We start from the raw sequence: 21,230 nt of genomic DNA, 5'->3' as shown, positions 1-21,230 counted from the left end.
GGGACTTTTAGATTAATCACAGCAATCTTAATGATTAATCATGACACCATTATTGTTTTGCTGGGAAATTATGTGATCATTTTTCTCTTCATGTATGTTGTAAATGAGCCATAACATTTGCACAGAGGGAATACTCTCAGATCCAGATGTGTTGTTTAAGAGACTATATTATGTATCAATGCCAATGAAATATCATTTGCTATTGCTACTATACCATCTACAGTGAAAGCCTATTATTTGCTGCACAAACTTGAAACCTGACATAATGTAGAACTGCCTCTCTTTAGATGCAGATCTTGTGAAAGGCATCACAATTGGAGTATAGCATTTTTGTGTGCTACTACAAAACTACATGGGTGAGCATTGTGCCTTTGCTCCCCCTTATTCCTACAGCATTCTCAGGTAGGCTCTACATTACTCCACATGTGAGAGTATTTCTTTTGAACGAATAGAATGCCTTCTGCTTCTACGTTCTATGTACCTACGAGGCAAAAGCCAAAGGAGCACTAGCCATCCCCATGTGCACACAGCTGCCTGAGATCAAAGGGATGGACCTAGGTCCCTAGAGTACTCTACCCCTACCCCTACCCCCACCACACATGCTCACTTACTGCAGAATACTGGGTGATTGCCATGAACAAGTGGCCCATGCATTGCCATGCATATTCCCAGCTAACATGCCCTGGTGGAGGGATGGGGCACTGGTGGCCCTCCAGATATTCTTCAGCTCCCATCACCCTGGACCATTGTTTATGTTGCGTGAGGCTGATAGGAGTTGGAGTCCTACAACATGAGGATGGCACAGGTTCCCCATTTCTGCCCTACGGAGTGACTTGTACCCAGATGCAAGGAAGAGCTGGATGGTGATATGGAAGACGCAACAAACCTTCCTTTCCTGGTAGTGGCTCAGTGTACAGGCACCCCATCACAGAGGGGAGCAGAGAGGGGGTGGATTGTCCTTAGATTTGTTCACATCATTAGAATTCCAAAAGCTCTGACTTTGCACTTGTCTCGTGGAAGCTAATTTGACTCCTTAAGAATGAGCTTAAAGGACTGTGCTCTGCTACCAGGCACTCAACGAACAGGGTCAATACTGTAGTGTTAATAGATGCCAGAGGCATTCGTTTTAAAATGGCAGGCCCAATCAGTGAGTGGGGAGAAAAAAAACTATAAAGGAACCAAGGGCATTGAAAGCTGGAGGAGGGGCACCAGGGAGCGTGCCTTGAAATATTCAGCACTTAGGAGGCTCTTGTGAGAAGATTGCTTCAAACAAATATCCTCGAGCTCTAAAGCATTTGCTTTAAGGGCAAAAATCCAACTCTTAAGCCATTACCTTTTGACAGCAGTTCAGGCCTTTAGTGAGTAGGCTCCTTAAGTGTTTGCTTTGCTCTTAGGTAAATTAAATGACTATACTTGTAGGTTGCAAGATGCAGGGAAATGAGTAGATGGCTATCGGTATGTCAGGTTTTTGTTTTTTTAAAAGAGGGTATTTCTAGCACCCTGGCTTTGCCATGTAAATCAAAGCTATCCACCAGTCCATTACAATCTAAACTCTTAGAGCCTTTATGGACAAAGGGCTTAGTTGTTTAGACAGCAGCAACATCTGCTTACACTCAACCCCCTTGTCACAGAGTGGCTGGTTAAAAGCTCAGCATCTCTCTTCTGCTCATTTCATGGTGTATTATGTTTCATGTGGGAATATCTGATCTCTAAGGCTTGACCAGTACTTTAATCTGGTGGACTGTAAAGACTTTGCTGCTTGTACTAAGAATCAGATCATCACCTCCCTAGCAGTCAGGGGACTGTAACCAGGCTCATTTGCTGGACAGTTGAAACATTTCCTTTGGTCTCCAGACACCTTTTTGAAAAGTATTAGCTTTCTTGTGTTGCTCTGAAGCTTTGAGCTGCTATGTAAACATTTCTCCAGTTCCATTAGAGAGGGGGAGAAAAGCAGGGTGTTTGCTTTGGAGTTTCTGTAATATTGCACGCACACAACAAAACCTGTTAATTCCATTCAGACCACAACAATAGAAAAAGTCCAGAATCACCTCCCCTCTGCTATTTTCATAGCGCAGGAAAGTGCTATATATATGTCAACATGATGTGGTTTCTTTCACACATACTTCAGAAAAGAAGCAAGCCATTTTTTAGCTTTAAATTTAATCCAGATACACTGCCACGTTATCTTCACTACCGATAGCAGTTGAAGTCATTCTTGCCATGGTTTTGTTGCCAATGCAGCTCCATTGTGTCCCAGGACACAGTGCTGATGACCCTCTACAAGCGGGTCTTTCCCAGATGGACATACGATCCCCACGTGCCAGAGCCACTGCGGGAGAGTTTGAGCTGCTTCCTGCCTGGCCAGGAGGAAGAGGAAATGGACTAGCAACTGCAGGGGACCCAGTTTTGTCTAACTTTGCACTTGGCCTATGTTCATTTGTATCCTATTTATTTTTGGAGGAAAAAAATATTTCCAAGACAATTTTTAAAAATTGGAGTGTTTGTTGTGGGGGAGGAAGGGAAAGGAGAATGTTAGCCGCTTTGAGACTCCTTAGGGAAGTGATAAAGCGGGATATCAAATCCAAACTCCTCCTCCTCTTCTTCTTCTCCTCATGGAAGAGAGGGCTATCATTGGCTACTAGCCATGATGGCTATCCTCTGCCACCATGGTGAGAGGAAGTAATGCTTCTGAATAGCTGTTGCCAGAAAGCACAGAAGGGCAGAGTGCTCTTGTGCTCAAATCCTGCTTGCTGGCTTCCCACAGGCATCTGTCTGGCCACTGCGAGAACAGGACGCAGGACTAGATGGGCCATTGGCCTGACCCACCAGGCTCCTGGTATGTTTTTCTGTTCTCAAAGCTTCCAAGTTGCCTTTCTAATAGCTGCCACTCTGGCAAAGGCTACAAGGACAGGGGAACCATTTTTCAACCCAGGAGCCACATTCCATCTAGGGTAACCCTCTGGGGGCCAGGGGCAAAACTAGGCTTAATTTCACCCAGGTCAAAGACACAGTTTGGCAACCCTACACACACATTTGTGTACATGCGCACACACGGGCTGGGAACCTCAACGACACCCCTCTGGAGGCTTCACCTGAGGCAAAAATCCCCGGCTAGCCCCCCCATAGCTACAGCACTGCTGGGGGCCACATGCTGGGGCCACCTTAACAGCAGAACATCAGTTATTTTCACTTCCCTTTACAGCCTACAACTACTGCAACATACTGAGGACTGTATCAACACAGCATGCAGTGCGCAATGGGATAGATTGTGAACAAGCTCTTGCCTGTTAGAGAATAGTCCCACCATTGCAAAATGAAAAGGCAGGCTTGGAGAAAATTTCTAGGAAGTAATACATATGAGAAGGAAGTCTAATAGAATCGTCCTTTTAAGGGAGAAAGATGTTCTTGGCAAGAGGAGCTGATTTATCACTGCTTCTACCACCACATCAAAATAATATATTAGTTTTCTGTCATTTATTTGTCAAATAGACTAATACTGTCTGAAATGTGTATAGAGAGAGATTGATAGACTCGCAGATATTGGCACATAGACATTTATGGTTATCGACAGAGCTTAACTCTTTTCCAAAGTTTTTAAAAAACGAATATTGGCATTCTGTTTTACACATTGACACTCAACATGATGTACTGTAGGTGGTTTTGATAGTTTCAGGGGTCTGGATTGGCTTTTGCTGTCCCCTGGGTTCAGAAAGCTGTTTGGTGATTACGGCTGCAAACCTCTACATGCCTACCTGGGAGTAGGTCCCATTGAACTCAGTGGGACTTACTTCAAAGTAGACAAACATATGGCATAGGATTGTGCTGGATGAGAGCTTTTTTCAAAGAGGAAAGACTACCGGTGTGTAGTGTGCCATTAAATCCTGCTCTAACTTGCTCCAATTTCCCCTTTAAAGGGTCTTGCATTTAATTATTGTTTTAATTCAGAGGAACACCAAAAGCAGTTTGGCGCGCTTGGGGACTGTCTTCTAAAGATATCACTTAGACTGCAATTCAGTGCATACTTACCTGGGAAAAAGTGCCATTGAATTCACTATACTTCTTCTGATGCAGCCTAGAATAGTATTTGTGGGTTCTTTTTGTTTTGTTTGGGGTTTTTTTTTGCTGCTGCTGCTGCTGCATCACACTGTTCTCATGTTAAGCTTGTGGTCTACTAAGACCCCAGTATCCTTTTCACATCTACTACTAGCAAGACAGGTGTCCACCACCTTATATTTGTGCAGCTGGTTCTTCCTGCTGGTGTAGAACCTTATATTTGTCCATTTTGAAAATCTTTTCATTGGTTTAGGCCCAGTTCATTGGACGAGGCCATCTTGAATCCCAATTCTGTCTTCTGTGGCATTGGCTGCCCCTTCCAGCTTGGTGTCATCTGCAAATTTGATGAGCATCCTCTCAATTCCTTCACCCATTTATAAAGATGCTGAACAACAATGGGCCCAGGAGAGAACCCTGTGGCACTCCACTTGTCACTTTTTTCCAGGGTGATGAGGAACCATTAGTGAGCACTCTTTGAGTTCGGTCAGTCATCCAGCAAAAAATCCACCTAATAGTTACCTCGTCCAGTCCACATTTTACTAGCTTCTCCACAAGAATATTATGGGGGACTTTGTCAAAAGCCTTACTTAAACTCCTGAACTTTTCAAAACTCTTAAGCTGCATAGTAGCAGCATGAGGCATTGCACATCTTTTCCATCAGGCAGTTACAGATCAGATACTGGAAAAAGTTGCCTTAGGAAACAAACTGCGAAGCTGGTGTTGCCTCATCAATCTTTACATGCCACTGGGATGAATGAATGGCATTGTGGCATTGTTGAGACACTAGTGGCAAACATAATGCATGGCAGCAAGGGGACAGAATTGGAAACAAAGGCCCAGATTCATGCAGTTCACAATGCTCAATGATTCATTGGGAGAACATTAAAGATTTATCTTTCAGGATTTGAGTTCCATATGAGTTTTTAATCCAAAGAGAGAGCTAATCTCCAAAATCTGTTGACTAACGTCTTGGGTGGATGAACCTCACAATAGGCAGGTCTCAATATGCATATCATATTCAAATTTGGAGCCTGGAGCCTGAAGATATTCCTCTTCTGTGTTTAAAGATTTATGTCTGTTGGTAGGACCAAGCTAAGGGAGAGGTGGGAGGAGGACCTTGTAAATGGTAGAGACACGGCTGCTGAGTAATTAGATTGGGGTCAATTGATGAAATAGCTTGGGTGTAAGAGGTAGGTGATTAGTGCACAAATTCTTACGGAGGACCAGGATCAAAATATTGGTTGCTGAAAGAAATGAAAACAAGGAAAAAGGTAATCCAGGAATATCTAATCAAGTAACAAGCTAAAGATAACCCTATACTTTGAAGATTGCGATTAATTCTAACTACCCTTTCTCCCAGGTGCTGCAGCTGAATTTGAGTCAATGTTGTTTCTGTGTCTGTGGAAGGCAGCATGAATAGTTCAGCAGAATTTGTTTGTTTACCTAATACTATTGGACCCTAAGCGTGCCTACTCAGAAGTAAGAACGACTGAGTTCAATGAGAGCTAAATTTACTAGGCCACAGTGAGCAGTGGCGTAGCATGGGTTGTCAGCACCCGGGGCAAGGCAAGTAATTTGCGCCCCCTAACCCGTGGATTTGCGCCCCCTAACCCGTGGATTTGCGCCCCCTAACCCTAACCCCCAGATGTTGCGCCCGGTGCAGCCGGCCTCCCTTGCACCCCCCACGCTACGCCACTGACAGTTAGGAACTGAACTACAAAAGTTCCAGCATCTCAGGTGGGTTCACAGGCAGGGAAGGAGGCAACTTGCTGTTTGAAATGTCCAGGTGTAGCACCTACCAGTAAGTGGACTGACTTCTGTTAAAGCATCCTTATCTGATATTTCCTGTGGAGAGCTTGCTGGGACAATTTCCCTATTCAGATGTCTATTCATTGAGAGGATCATTGTGGTAGATCTAAATTCTTCTTTAAAGACAGATAGGCCTGGCTCACACATAATACTATGCCATGGTTTGTTTAGTCAAAGTGTGGCTTGCCTAAATACCCAAACCCAGGCCTGCAAACTAATGATGATTTATTTTCTTGCAACAAACCATGATATGGAGCCACGGTTTTTTGTTGACTTAAAAATCATGGCTAGATTTAACTATGGTTTGGGATTATATTGGAACCCAACAGTCTTGCTTAATTGTGGTTGTTTCCCCCCCCCAATCCCAGGCACTCACTTGCTGACATAGGCATGAGTGACTGGAAAATGAAACCAGTTACAAAGCTAAGTGACTCTGGCAGGTGCTTTTCTTGAAGAAGCACTCATATTCCACCTTTACCACAGGCTCTATTCTCTGCTCAACTCTTCGCAGCAAGACCTTCCTCGCAAGCCAGTTAAAGGGGCCTGACCTTTTGCCCTATACATAATTTATTTATTTATTTTTCAAATGGCAGGATACACTAGCCAAGAAAATGTCTATTGCTCTACTAGTGCGGTAGGAAAGGTTGGTAGGATAGGGTTAAAGAGTTGTGCCAATTATGCTCTGCATATCTGGTTTGACAAGCTAATAGCATCCAAAAACTTATTGGCACTGAAAAATTACTGGCCCACTCATCTCTATGGTCAACTGGGGCACTCTCTAGACTATTAATTACACTAGCAGTGGCGACTCTGTGGCCATCCAAATGTTGTTGGACTGTAGTGCCCACCAGCCCCAGGCTAATGGTCAGGGAAGAGGGAATTTGTAGTCCTCCAACAGACAGTGGTTACAGGTTCCTCAGCCATGAACTACACCATATTTAATAGCTGGAAATCAGATGAAGCTGTGTCATTCATTCATCTGTTTGCTTTTCATTTAGATTTTATTAGACCATAAGATGTACATAATTCGGGTTTTGGATCAGGCTCTCGGTATGTGTCACAACAGTTTCCTTTCAGTTTTGTTTTATACTTCAAGTATTTAGATTCTCAATTACTGTTTTCTATAGTGTGGCATATACACACAAAGGTTTACATTTTCATTAAACCAGTCATGACACTTTGTTCACAGGCAAGGCAGTGAAAACATGCCATAAAATGTGGCGAGAAAGTGATAATTGTGGAAGTAAATCAACATTAAAAAATATCATGCACACATTTTAATGTTGACATATGGCTTTTCACTTTCTTTTTGAACTGACAGTATTGTTTGTTTTGTGCATAGTAAATATTGTATATAGCACAAATCACCATGAAATTACTGTGTAGTCACTTGATCATTTAATTATCACGTAGGTACATAATAACTCCATGGCTATTTAAACCCTTTTGATTGCTTTAATTATGCTCTGAGTTAATTGTTCCCATCCACCGACATGGATGTATGTCAAATAGTTTGGTAAACAAGAGATTCCCCCCCCACCTCTTTTACAAAAATTGAGCATGAATGAAATGGGGGTTTGTAAAATGGGGAAAAAATAATCTCAGCTTTAATTACAGCATTTGGCACCTGATTACTATAATCTGTTTCACCTACAGTATCATAATGTAGTTATGTATTTCTAAGTGACACTGTCATGCATTGCAATTTGTCACTGATATGTATGTAACAATACAGAGGATAATTTCATTTGCAAATATACAAATAATAATTCCGTTATAATGCAGTCCAAGTGTAGAGCTATGCTGGAAGGTGGATTCATAAAACAAACCTCAGTATTTCTGTCTCCATGATAGGCAATGACTTTTGCCTGTGGCATTTTCATATATTCATATGTAATCTTAACTTGCCTTGAATATGGAAATCAGATCTGGGAGACCCATCATCTCAGGGCACCTTTAAGGCCTTCTTACACATCATATTGTGACTGGCAACCTACCAGCCAAAGTGTTTGCTCACCAGTAGGTAGCATAAACCCAAATTTATTAAGATCAGAAAAGCTGCAATCCTATGTATAGTATCCTTGGAGTAAGTCCCATTGAGTTCACTGATACCTCTGACTGCGAAAGGTTTTAAAAAACAACCACACTGAGTTTTGCCAAAAGAGATTTTAAGCCAACTGAAATAGAACCTTTAGTTTTCAATTAGAAAGCAAAACCATCTTGCAAAGAAGTGCTACCATTAAACCGCAAGCATGAAGTGGAAACCCCATCAAAGAAAAAGAAAGAAGTATTCATCCTCTGCTTATTTTCCTCATTTTCTGACCTTTTCTATGCTAAACTGTCACAAACAAAAGAAAAAACTGACAGCCTTGTTTTCACTCATTTATTTGCTAGGGAAAGGAGGGATGTGTCAATTACACCTGAATGTCTGATATGTGACATCATCACTCCTGCTTTGACCCAAGTTCCAGAACTGTGCTTCCTTGTATTTGACCGCTACTATCCCTCTTGATTATCCCAATCTAAGCCTAACATTGAGGAAAGCAGGTCAGTATAATAATAATAATAATAATAATAATAATAATAATAATAATAATTTATTATTTATACCCCGCCCATCTGGCTGGGTTTCCCCAGCCACTCTGGGCAGCTCCCAACAGAATATTAAAAACAGAATAAAACATCAAACATTAAAAACTTCCCTAAACAGGGCTGCCTTCAAATGTCTTCTAAAAGTCAGATAGTTGTTTATTTCCTTGACATCTGATGCGAGGGCATTTCAGAGAGGAGGACCACCACCGAGAAGACCCTCTGTGTGGTTCCCTGTAATGTCACAGTGAGGGAATCGCCAGAAGGCCCTTGAGCTGGATTATGGATTAATCCATAATGATGGATTATGCTGAGATTTGTTTGAAAGTGTTCCATAGTTGCAAAGTTAAGCTGTAACAGGATATGGTTCTCCAAGAAGCCTGATCTTCAACTTTTGTAGAAGTTAGGGCTGCTCAATGGAGCAACAGCTTCCATGAGGAAGGAAGATTGCAATTTGTCCAGAACCATATTGATCTGACCATGTACAAGCAAAAACAATGTTTGGCTGGGCATCTCGGCAGCATATGAAAGAGAATGGCTTTTGTGCAATATCTACAACTTCTGTCTGTGTGCAAAGCCCTATTCAGACATCCCCACTCATATGTTTTCCATCACATGAAAGGGGAGAGCAAGAGAGCACTTGCTACTCCATCTCTTTTGTTACATTCCAAATGGCCTAACCTCACCCGGCTCTAGGACTCTAAGCACTGGGGTGAAACTGGCTCCACTTGTGAAGGCTTCCTATGCAATTTATAGCCCTGATCGCTAGAGATGGGGAGAAAGTCTGTTCACATCTATAAGTGAAGTCACCGAATTCATATTTTGCAAAACAATATAGAACCATAACACAGGCTTCCGTCAAAATTCGTATTTCTCTGAACTTTGCAGTGCAGTTCGCTAGCCAAGCAATGTGTACAAAAACAGATATACTAGTGAAAACTGTGCATAAAAATGCACATATTAGTGAAAATAAGAGACATGAATGTATGACATTTTAGAAATTTGCTTTGCAAATATTGCACAGAAGAATGTGAATATTAGCAGATTTTCTTGGAACTTAACCCCCCCATGGATGTGAAAATATGGAGAGCTGAACACAAGATCAAAAAAATGAGAAACTGATTGAAACCCAAATTGGCATCACCCCTCCCTACTGATGACACAGAGTTCTGAATCATATGGAAAGCATCCATGAATGGAGCCAGCTCCCCACTGCAGATGTTCAGCCCCCAACATGTGGACGGTGGTGGAGAGAGGTATCAGGAACATGATATTGGGGATGGGGATGTAGATGGCAAGCACATAGTCCCTCCCCCCACATTATTGGAAACACCTGAGCAGTCTGCTCAACATTTTCCATGTCTATATGTCTGGAACCTACAAAGCCGAATTTGAGTGGAATACAACCATTTGTTGTATCATTCTCAGGGACATCCATTTCCATATTACATTTTTATGCAAACAAAATGTTTTCATGTGTAGCTACATAATTCACATTCAATTTGCAAATGAAAACACTATACACCTACATGTGTCAGAAAGCTAGAATTAATAGAAGTAGGTAGTTTATAACAATGGGGTTTTTAAAAATAGCCCAACAAGAAATAATTATATGGCTGAATTTTATCTTGGCAATTACTGTTCCAAAAACTGATGAAGCGGGCCCGCTGTGAAGAGACTACCATGTAGTATAAGAGACATCCCGCAGACATAAGTTCATTCAGAAGAAGCATATATTTTGTAAGAAAGTAGTCTAACCTCCTGGCCTGACATATACTTCCACATCCTTGTTCCATTCCTCCCAAGTCTAATTGGGGTTTTCCTATCAGATAAATAAAAAATACAATGACAAATCTAGGAAAGCAGTTCATAACTACTCCTCCTCCTCCTCCTCCTCTTCTTCTTCTTCTTCTTCTTCTTCTTCTTCTTCTTCTTCTTCACCTGTTCTAAAGGAATGCTGAGACAACTGTTTTTTTCTCTTGAAAAAACCCCCATGCCCCAAATAGATTAAAAGACGTTTAAGGTTGGGAGGAAAATGGAAAAGTTTATGTGACCACAAGGAATATGTAACTGTATTTTTTGAAATCGCTTACCAAAGAGTAAGTCCCATTGAACCCATTGGGACTTACATTTGCGAAGATATGTACAGGACTGAACAGTTAGAAGCTTCCAAAGGTGAAAGGTATAATAATTATATGAAAGATAAAACAATATTAGAAGCATCTATGTGAAGAACAAAAAAATCCTGAAAAATAGTATTTTCCTTTTCATTAGTAGAATAAGTTGTTTTGAGGGGAAAACTTAATCAAATATCCTTGTGCTAAACGCTGCTGATTAACAGCAATTTGTATTCAAATTATTCCAACCCCAGTTTGAAAATAGTTTTTTGTAATTGCTTGATTAAATTATGATTTTTTTCAACATAATATGAGATGCGTTCAGGTGCCGTTGACATCTGGCTGTAGTTAAGCAGAAAGATACCGTACTTTTGTTAGTGAACTGGATGACACACTCACTGTCCTGATCGTATTTGAAACAATTGTAGAGAGGACAACTCAGGATTGCTACTATCGTTAGGGTCTTGGTGCAACTCATCTGTTAACTCAGTCTATCCATAGTTTATGCACATTTAGGTGCATGTAAATAGGCCAGGAAGTAACATATTTCCCAGTGTAGCTTCCCCCTATGTCTTTGACTACTTTGTTTTGGAAACAGATGTTTGGGCACATCTTGAGAATGATTTCATCTCTCCCTCACAGCACTTGGTTTTTGGAAAGGCTTCATTAAATCCTATATAGTCAAAGAAACCAAATTATAATTAAGGTTTTAAGTAGCTAAGCCATGCTTTGGTTAAAGCCAACAAAATCAGAGTGATTTTGAAGTGCAGAAGTAAGAAAATAATGTTCAAACATAACTGTATGCTTAGTTATTACTGGTGGTAGCAAGTGCCCAGTTCCTTCATGCATAGTCCATGTTAGTATGTTGAAGCAAAGTCAACAGAGTCCACTGACATCTCTGCATGGTGAGTCATGCATTTGATAAAGGTTTGTGCGCCATGATAGATTTGTTAGTCTAAAACTTTAATGCGACATGGGACTCTGGCTTTTACAAACATGCTCGTCACAGGACCATGGACACAACTCCAACACAATGGAGTCAATTCACACAGTAAGCTGCCGATCAAACCAGATGATTCAAAATATGTGCAAACTGGCCCTTTATAAAACCAATTTTATGATGAGGCAAAGGCAGTGCTTTTGCTGCCATAGCAGATGATGTCTACTAATGAGGTACAGTAGGGCAGGCTCTGGGCTTGAGAGCATCCTAGGCAAAGTGACCTCTGGTGGACCTTTTATCTATTGATGGGCACACTTGGGCTTACCTGTTGGTGACAAGATGAGGCAGGAGCTCTCTGAGCAAAACTGCAAGCAGCACAAGGTGGCTAAGTTTTGGCACACTTTGATTTCCTTCCTCAACCTGGTGCCCTCCATAAGGTTTGGAATTCAACTCCCAACATCAGCCACACTGGCTGGGGCTAATGAGAACTGTAGTCCAAAACATCTGGAGGAACCAGGGCAGGGGAGGCTGTCCTAGAGTGAGACTTTTGTTGGAAATTGATTGTGGGAAAATAATGGGAATTGTGGGAAAACGTAAGCTAGCCCCAGCCACACTGTGATGCTCAGTTTGCTAGGCCAGATTTGCTAGGGCCTTGGCAGTTGCCCAAGGATGTCAGATTCTGACACTGGCCTTGCTACCAGCTGTGATGAAGAATTGTATTTGTATCCAATTATGTGGCACATAACCAAATGACTCTTTTGAGTGTGTTTGTGTGATAACTAAAAATATTTTGTTCCAGGTAGTAAAATTCTACCCTTGCATATTATTTAAGAAATAATAAGACTACATTGAGCAGCTTGCTTATTGTTTTCCACCCTATGATGAGCTTCTCTTGCACATAGAGTGAAGCAAGTGTGCCTAATTTCATCTGACAAATGTTAGGGGGCATGTCACTGTGAGGAGCTCAGCTGCCTCTTTAGAAGCAACTCACCACAACTGGTCTCAGCCAGTCTAGCTACAAGAGATCTCTCCAGGTCACAGTGCCAAAGCAGAGTTGCTCTTATGATTTTGTGCAAGCCTGTTGTACTTGGCTGTTGTTTGTGCTTTCTATGTCATGCTGAATATTAGAGTCTACTTCTGTGGCTACGGAATAGTAAAAGGAGGTAAGATGGGTAAAGGAGGTGATGTACAGGGATGAAAAGAATGACCAGATGCAGAAACCGAAGAGCATGAAGGGAGCAGGCAAAGAATAAAGGGACTGGCATGGGAATCATGGTAATGGGAAGCATACAACATTGTGGTATAGTGGTTAGAGTGTTAGACTAGGAGCTGGGAGACCCAGCTGTATTCAGATGGCACTTTATTCCATCATCAGAATGTTTCCTTACCTGTTAATTTCAATATTTTATGTGAACTTTCACATGACGTAAAGTCCTATTCTGAAAATCTAGCGGGGTCTCATGTAAGTTTAGTGCTTATTTCAACATGAACTGGTGGTTTGTAGACCTGGAAACCCATAATATCATGTGAGTTTTGCTCACATAACAATTTTTGGGTAATATTTTGGCATTTCATGCAGTGAATTATGGGGGATTCTGTGCATGCATGCACAGAAAGGATGGGAAATTTGCAGCATCTCCAATGGCATTTCTTCTTGTGTCACACCATGCCCACTTGTGCGAAGGAAAGTTAATGTGACGTGGCTATATATTGATAAAAAAGCTACAGTACCATAATGCAACAGGTACTGTGGTCTAAAAAAGAATGTTAGAAATCCTGACAGAAGTACAGTGGTACCTCGAGTTAAGAACTTAATTTTTTCTGGAGGTCCGTTTTTAACCTGAAACTGTTCTTAACCTGAGGAAACACTTTAGCTAATGGGGCCTCCTGCTGCCGCCGCACAATTTCTGTTCTCATCCTGAAGCAAAGTTCTTAACCCGAGGTACTATTTCTGGGTTATCGGAGTCTGTAACCTGAAGCGTCTGTAACCCGAGGTACCACTGTACTAGCATTATAACCCGCAAAATTAACACAATAAACCCCATGTCTTGATGCCGTCCAGAATTCATTTTCTCACTCAACTATTGGGTGAACATGGACCAGTCACTGTCTCTTAGGCTAGGCTACCTCACAGGGCTGTTGTGAAGATAAAATGGGGTGGGATATAGCCATACATGTCCTCTTGAGCTCCTTAGAGGAAAGGTGGGATATAAATGTAACAAAAATCCTACTGTGAAAATCCAACGATGAGGTAGTTTCTAGACTAATAGGTGGGTTGATACACATTTAGAAATTGGAGTGTACAATTTTCTGAATGTTGTGATGCAGTTTCATTAAAAAGAACCAAATACAAAAATGTGTATTTTAGAGAAGATGCATACAAAATGTGTATTTTAGGAGGAAGTATGTGCATACAAAAATGCAAATATCTCTCAATAAGAGTATTAAAGATTACTTCAGAGGGTACAACTCTTCCGCTCATGTAAGCTTCACTTCATAAAAAGCATCTCAGTGTCTCTACTGCCCTTTCTTCCCTTACTGATAGAGGCCATCAAAAAGAACTAGTGTCAAGTTGTCATGAGACACAAAGCAGAATAAGCACACTTTGCCCTTTCACCTAGCAGTTTGTAAACAGAGATTAAATTAACACTGTGTTGTCTGCACCTATAAACACTGTCTGAAGGTATAGTGTCTCCAGATTCATGGTCTGTTTAGAAGGAATGGGAAGCATCTTTTGTAAACATTATAGTAATGCAAGTAAACATTATATGATATTAACTCTTCCACTTAAGGGAAGTGTTAAGGCTCATCCAAATCCACACGTGCTCCAAAAAGCATGGAACATTTATGTTTAAATTATCACATTAATTTACCCCCATGTAAGCAGTGAAGACATTGTGAAGCCTCACATCTTGTGCTTGAGGCTGTGTACACACTATAACTTTAAAGCACATTCAAAGCACATTCTATGCCTCAGATAATTCTGGCCATTTTGGTAAACCCCTCACGGAGTTACAATTTCCAGCAACCCTTGAGAAACTACAGTATCCAGAATTCTCTGAGGGAAAGAATGTGCTTCGAAAGTGCTTTAAAGAAATAGTGTGTATACAGCCGTAGTCTTCATGCATCGATAATCTGTCGCAGACTGCCTGTCCCAAGCCTCTTCTACTACAGGATGGGGGCAGGACAGATTCAAGACATTTTGCTGCCAGAGGCAAAGGAAAAGGAGCCACCTCCCAAATACCATGTGCTTAAGTTCATGGCTTTGGCAGCTGAATCTTAATCCAACAATGGCAAAGGGAGAAATGTCATACAATAAATTCTCAAATTTGCCCAGTGTGTTGGAGAGGTTGAACTTTCATAGACGTTCTTCCTATAGTAGGCAATCCTGAAATAGCTCAATTGGTAGAGCATGAGACTCTTAATCTCAGGGTCGTGGGTTTGAGCCCCACATTGGGCAAAAGATCTCTGCATTGCAGGGGGTTGGACTAGATGACTCTCATGGTCCCTTCCAACTCTATGGTTCTGTGATCACAGCTACCTGTCGATGTTGGGGGCCAGGTTTGTGGGCTCACCCCTGCCCCTATCTGTTTTAACACAACTTGTGTTCAGGTGAATGCCTGAACATGGCTATAGTTATAGCTTCTTTGTCACTCCTGCATTGCTGTGCCATCTCACCTCTTTCAACCACTGCTTGTTGCTGTTGTTTAGTTGTTTAGTCGTGTCCAACTCTTCGTGACCCCATGGACCAGAGCACGCTTGGCACTCCTGTCTTCCACTGTCTCCTGCAGTTTGGTTAAACTCATGCTGGTAGCTTCGAGAACACTGTCCAACCATCTCGTCCTCTGTCGTCCCCTTCTCCGTGCGCCCTCCATCTTTCCCAACGTCAGGGTCTTTTCCAGGGAGTCTTCTCTTCTCATGAGGTGGCCAAAGTATTGGAGCCTCAGCTTCAGGATCTGTCCTTCCAGTGAGCACTCAGGGCTGATTTCCTTCAGAATGGACAGATTTGATCTTCTTGCAGTCCATGGGACTCTCAAGAGTCTCCTCCAGCACCATAATTCAAAAGCATCCATTCTTCGGCGATCAGCCTTCTTTATGGTCCAGCTCTCACTTCCATACATCACTTCTGGGAAAACCATAGCTTTAACTATACAAACCTTTGTTGGCAAGGTGATGTCTCTGCTTTTTAAGATGCTGTCTATGGCATTGTTTAATTATTCTGCTCCACCCAAGAAAAGTTCTGTAGCCCTTCTGACAATTCTCTTCTTTGTCTAGGCTGCTGCATAAGAGTACAGGAATCATTTCCCTTCTCACTGTGGGCTTCCTTATCTTAGCTGAAATCAGATTTCACCTTGCTTTTGAGGTGCAGAACAATCCCACAGAACCATGGGAAAACTGTCTGGACTCTATCTAGAAAAATCAATGAAGGTGAAGACATCAGCGGGTATATAGTGCTGATTTCTTGACAGCACCACTTAAAAAGAATTGCTGTGCCCTGGTTTGCACGCGACAATGGGAGCGAATTGTGTGATATAAAGAACCAACTAGTAATACAATTCTCACGGAGCAATTAAGAACAAAAGCAGGATTGAATTGTTTTTGAATTGGCATCTGAACTTCATTTAAATAAAAACCCCTCTCACATTTAAATGTTGCATTACACTCTGAAATGAAAGTACTTAGTATGCTGATTCTCACTGATTAGACTTTCATTTCAGGGAGGCTGGAGCATGGAAGGGAGGAGAATGGGGATGAGGGGAGTGCAAAAATATTCCTTGCTTGTTTTTTTAAAAAGTGACTGACTCCTTAGATTTGTGCATGCACACACTCCCTTCCCTCATGATCCAGACACTCCTGAAAATGCCACATTGTTAAAAGAGTTCTCTTTAGTCTTAAGCTGAGAGCCAATATACCTTGATTAAGAAGCTATTAATATGATTTGGTGGGAAGCTAATCTGTCATATAACAGTCTGTAGGATCCACTAAAAAGTCAGAAAGATATTACAACACAGCATGAGCTACTCTCTGATCTTCTAAATACCTGGACTGCATTTGCTTCTACAGCTTCAGTCTTATCTAACCTTCTTTATGCTCACCTGTACATTTGTATTAAAGCCCCAGTCAGCAGCAGATTCTCACACACGAGGGATTTCATATGGTGCAGAAATTAGCCATAGTACGTACATGTATTTGCACTTTAAATTCCTTCCTGCCACAAGACCTTACTTACAAGTTGTAAAGAAATATGTAGGTGGGGGAACTATATCCCAAGACACATGTATATATGTTAATCTAAATGTAAATCATATGTCATAAGCATTGTTTGTTGCCTACATTACAGGAGCTTTTAGAGGCCTCAAATGTCACCCCAAGTTCAACGGCACAAGCCACTGTCACAAACAAATAGATTGCGGCTCTTTCCTCTTAATTTTTGAGAGAGACTGAGCAGGAAGCAAAGAACAAAAGAGACTGAAAAAGGCTTCACTCGTTTTGCATTTACTACCTAGACCTGTGGTATGTTGTGCTGTCTTCAAAGACATGGGGTGGGGTGATCACTTGCTCTGCATGCAGAAAATCCCTGGTTCAATCCCTGACAACTCCAGTTAAAATAGGATCAGGTAGCAGATTTTGAGAGGATGTTGTGCTACTCTTCTAAGTATGGGGTTTGTGTTTGCCCTCACCCCCTCCTTAAAAAAAAAAGAAAAAAGACTCAGGAGGTTTGCTCCCAAAGGAAAGGGATTACATGGGACTGGAGGGCCCAGTCAGGAAGGGGTAAGAGTCCAGCTTTATAAGCTTGCTCCTTCTCTAACACCTTCCTCTTTGCAGTTTGTGCTGTGCCCTCTCTCTCTCTCTCTCTCTCTCTCTCTCTCTCTCTGTAGTGTAGGCTCTAGCTATTTGTCTGCTGAAGGGGCAGGGCTGGGGTTTTTTAGGTGTGTTTGGGATTCCTTCATTATTACATTGCTACAACAGCATTTTCCCCAGAACAGTAGCACAATACGTTCTTGTGTGTAGATTTGTAGAGTTGGAGGTGGGGTCTTCTAGGTCATTTAGTCTTGGTATAGGAAATCCAGGACCAGAACATTGCCAACTTCCCAAGTTTTGCAGACCTAGCAAGAGCAGAATGAGAAATGGGTAGCATGTGGAACCCAGTGCAGTTTTCTATCCACTAAACGGAGCCTGCCGAGATCATGAGCCAAAAAAAAAAAAAAAAGAAGACAGCTATTTATCCAGCACCTGGTGCACTGCAGCCTCTAACTGGTGCGCTGTAACTGACCCCAGTACCATGGGTTTGACAGGCCTGCTCTAGATCATGCTCTCTGTGCTTGCTAAAGGATTCATTGACCACTCCTCTGCAGCTGGTATACAACAGGGTCAGGTTCCAATGACAGTCTGGAGTGCATTAATATTGCCAGTGACCATGGTTAATTTCATGTTTGATTAACTCTCAGATTAAGCTGTAACAGGCTCTTTAGGAATCATAGGAAATCCATTCTTAATAGCGGTTAATGCATATCAGTAATTCAAGGAGGGGGAAAATTGATAGATGGCTGGAGCTTTAGCACCGCTTTTTGAAAAGTGATGAAAAAGGACCACATATTAATGTGTATGACTGAGCATTCAGCAGTTCTCTATAGATTTCTCTCTCTTGCTCATCTGTTTGAGGCAGTGTTGGTAACAGTAAATTTGGGGTTCCCACCCCCTCCTATCCACAATGGACTGCTCCCATCTAAGGGCACAATGAAAAGGGTGCATTTGCAGCTAAGTTTTCTTTCCTCGAAATCACAGGCATTTAATATCAAGAAATCACATTACTAAAACCTTGCTAAGTGAGTGGCATCTTGATACTGTAGTGCAGTGCTGGGGAAACCTGTAGCTTTCAGGCCTAATTATATCCAACCGAGGTGCTAATTTGGCCTAGGAAACCCAATGTAATATCTTATGTGACATCAGGTAGTGGGGCAGGTAAAGACATGGCTGCAAAGTAACAGTTGGGAGCTTAAAGTGATTCTGATTTATCCATAGCAAATCAGCTGATCAGCAGATTACCACTCAGAGAACTAGTATGTTTGCAGGCACAGTTTGGATTTGCAAGAATTTAAACTGCACCTGCAAGCAGACAAAGCTGGGCTCACTGCCCACATTGATCAGCAGACTGGTATCGATACCAAACTCCACTGAAGGTGTGCCCTCTGCAACAATCAGTTGATTGTGCTGATAGCATGCCTTCAAATGGATTTTCTGTTAGCACCAATCAGCTGATTGGCACTTGAAGTCACTACTTGATGTCAAAATGACATCAAATGATTGACAGGAGGGGAGTCCTACCTCTCATAAATGGCCAATGGAGGGTGGGCCAGATACCCACTCCTGCCGAAACATAGAGTATCTGCCCTCACATTCTTACACAGGCCTTTTCATATATGATGTCAGTTATAAGGTGCTGAGCACACGTGTTTATGTTGCATGGATTGGGAAGCTAATATACACACAGTCTCATCAATTGTTGTGCTTCTGGCAAAATAAACACTTTCAGTGTACTCCATAAATGGCAGTTTCAAGGGAAGGGTCTGATTATTATTATTTTTTAAAGATGTTGTTTTACAGGGAATGATCATTGGGCAGAAACAGCCCTATTGACTCGCCAGATTGAATTTGTTTTGTTTTTTGGGTGTGTTCAAAACATTCTGCACACATTATCTCAGTACTCCTTACAACAACTCGGTAAGGTAGTTTAGGATTGTCAACCCCATATTACAGATCCAAAAGCAGTGAGTTGTCGATGGCCAGCTGTTGAGTTTGTAGATGATATCAGATTTGAAACATGGTCTATTTCCCTGCCTCCAGTTTTAGCTAGTGACTTCAGCATGTCCCCAATACAGTGGAACCTCGGGTTAAGTACTTAATTCGTTCCAGAGGTCCGTTCTTAACCTGAAACTGTTCTTAACCTGAAGCACCACTTTAGCTAATGGGGCCTCTTGCTGCTGCCGCACCGCTGGAGCACAATTTCTGTTCTCATCCTGAAGCAAAGTTCTTAACCCGAGGTACTATTTCTGGGTTAGCGGAATCTGTAACCTGATGCGTATGTAACCTGAAGCGTATGTAACCCGAGGTACCACTGTACATTATGGTCTGCCACTTGACAGTATAGCTCTTTTGGTCCACTTCAGGGGGCATGGTACTATGGAAGGACTCTTATTTCTGGGTGTGCAAGATTCTTTCCCATTTGATTTCTAGAGGCATGCATGCTTTACAGTTCTTCCTTCATCCTTTTTTTTTCATTTATAGCATCTTTTCCTCAAGAATTTATCATTTTTATCCTCCTCCAGCCCTATCTGACATCCTGCCAACAATACCCTTTGTGACTGTTTATATTGGGTCTGTTCCCTTCCTGTTATCCATTTTGTTCTCTCTTTGTTAGCATTTTAGGCAGTGTAGCATCCTAGTTTTAATTTCCTTTTTCTATCTAATCTAGGGAGTTAACTGTCAGATTTCTCTCTCTCTTTTGGGTCTCTGTTACTTAAAAAAACGAACAAACAAACAAACACAAACCAGCAAAGCCTAGTGCTCTTAAGTTAGGCATAACATAGAGGAATGGAACGACGAAACTTTTCATATATTGTATATTTGTAAAGTGTATTATATTTAATACTTCTTGGATAAACTTTTGTTACTTCCACATAATTTTTTTAGAAATACATTTATTACTTTGGAGGAGTGAAAATGAACCTGTTTTATTTCCATATTAGTGCATGAATGGGTCTTTGGGAATGTAAGCTCCATTAACACTAAAGGGAGTTGTAAATGCAATGCTCAATTCTTTAATAGTCACCTACTCAGAATTTTACTTATTGTGTCCTTTTTCCTTCACCTCTACAAAATGTATTAAGTAATCACACTGAACATACATTGTGCTTTTACATTGCAAGTTCCCTTAATGTTTTGCTATTACCTTTCCAACTGATTCTAAAGATGAGAAACTAGCTATTTTTAAATAGTCTATAAAGATATATGAACAAAGCCTGGAACTAATAGAGCCAGTGTGGTGTAGTGGTTAAGAGCAGTGGACTCGTAATCTGGTGAATCGGGTTCACGTCTCTGCTCCTCCACATGCAGCTGCTGGGTGACCTTGGACTAGTCACACTTCTCTGAAGTCTCTCAGCCCCACTCACCTCACAGAGTGTTTGTTGTGGGGGAGGAAGGGAAAGGAGATTGTTAGCCGCTTTGAGACTCCTGAAGGGGAGTGATAAAGCAGGATATCAAATCCAAACGCTTCTTCTAATAGTTGGGCAAAAAGAGACAAGGATGCAATGACTATCAATACTTCTCATTTTTGTGAATGGGAGTCACATATTTGCAGCTGCAGCCTGTAGATAAATGTCCCTGACATAGCAGCAGGTTTCTGAACAGTTACAGAAGGAAGGAATAAAATTTTGCAATTAAGCCTGAATTACTGAGTAATATTCAGTTCTAGGTGCAATAGCAAACCGGTCAGCAGGTTGAGAACCTATAATAAGGAGAAACAGTCAGGATTTGAATAGAGAACTTAAGCCTTAGCAAGATGGCTAGCACTTTAAATGGGGAATGGTGAGCAAATGAGTTGTTTGCATAAATGAGACCTTAACTAATATGCAAACCAACAGATGAAATAGCAAATTGGAAACTTTTGCCTTAGCTTAGCAAAAATGGCACATCTACATCTGTGGATACATGTCTTGAGGAAC

The sequence above is a fragment of the Podarcis vaucheri genome, assembly GCF_965113315.1.
Source record: "Podarcis vaucheri genome assembly, chromosome: 11".
Taxonomy (NCBI): domain Eukaryota; kingdom Metazoa; phylum Chordata; class Lepidosauria; order Squamata; family Lacertidae; genus Podarcis; species Podarcis vaucheri.
Note: the sequence above shows the minus strand (reverse complement) of the source record.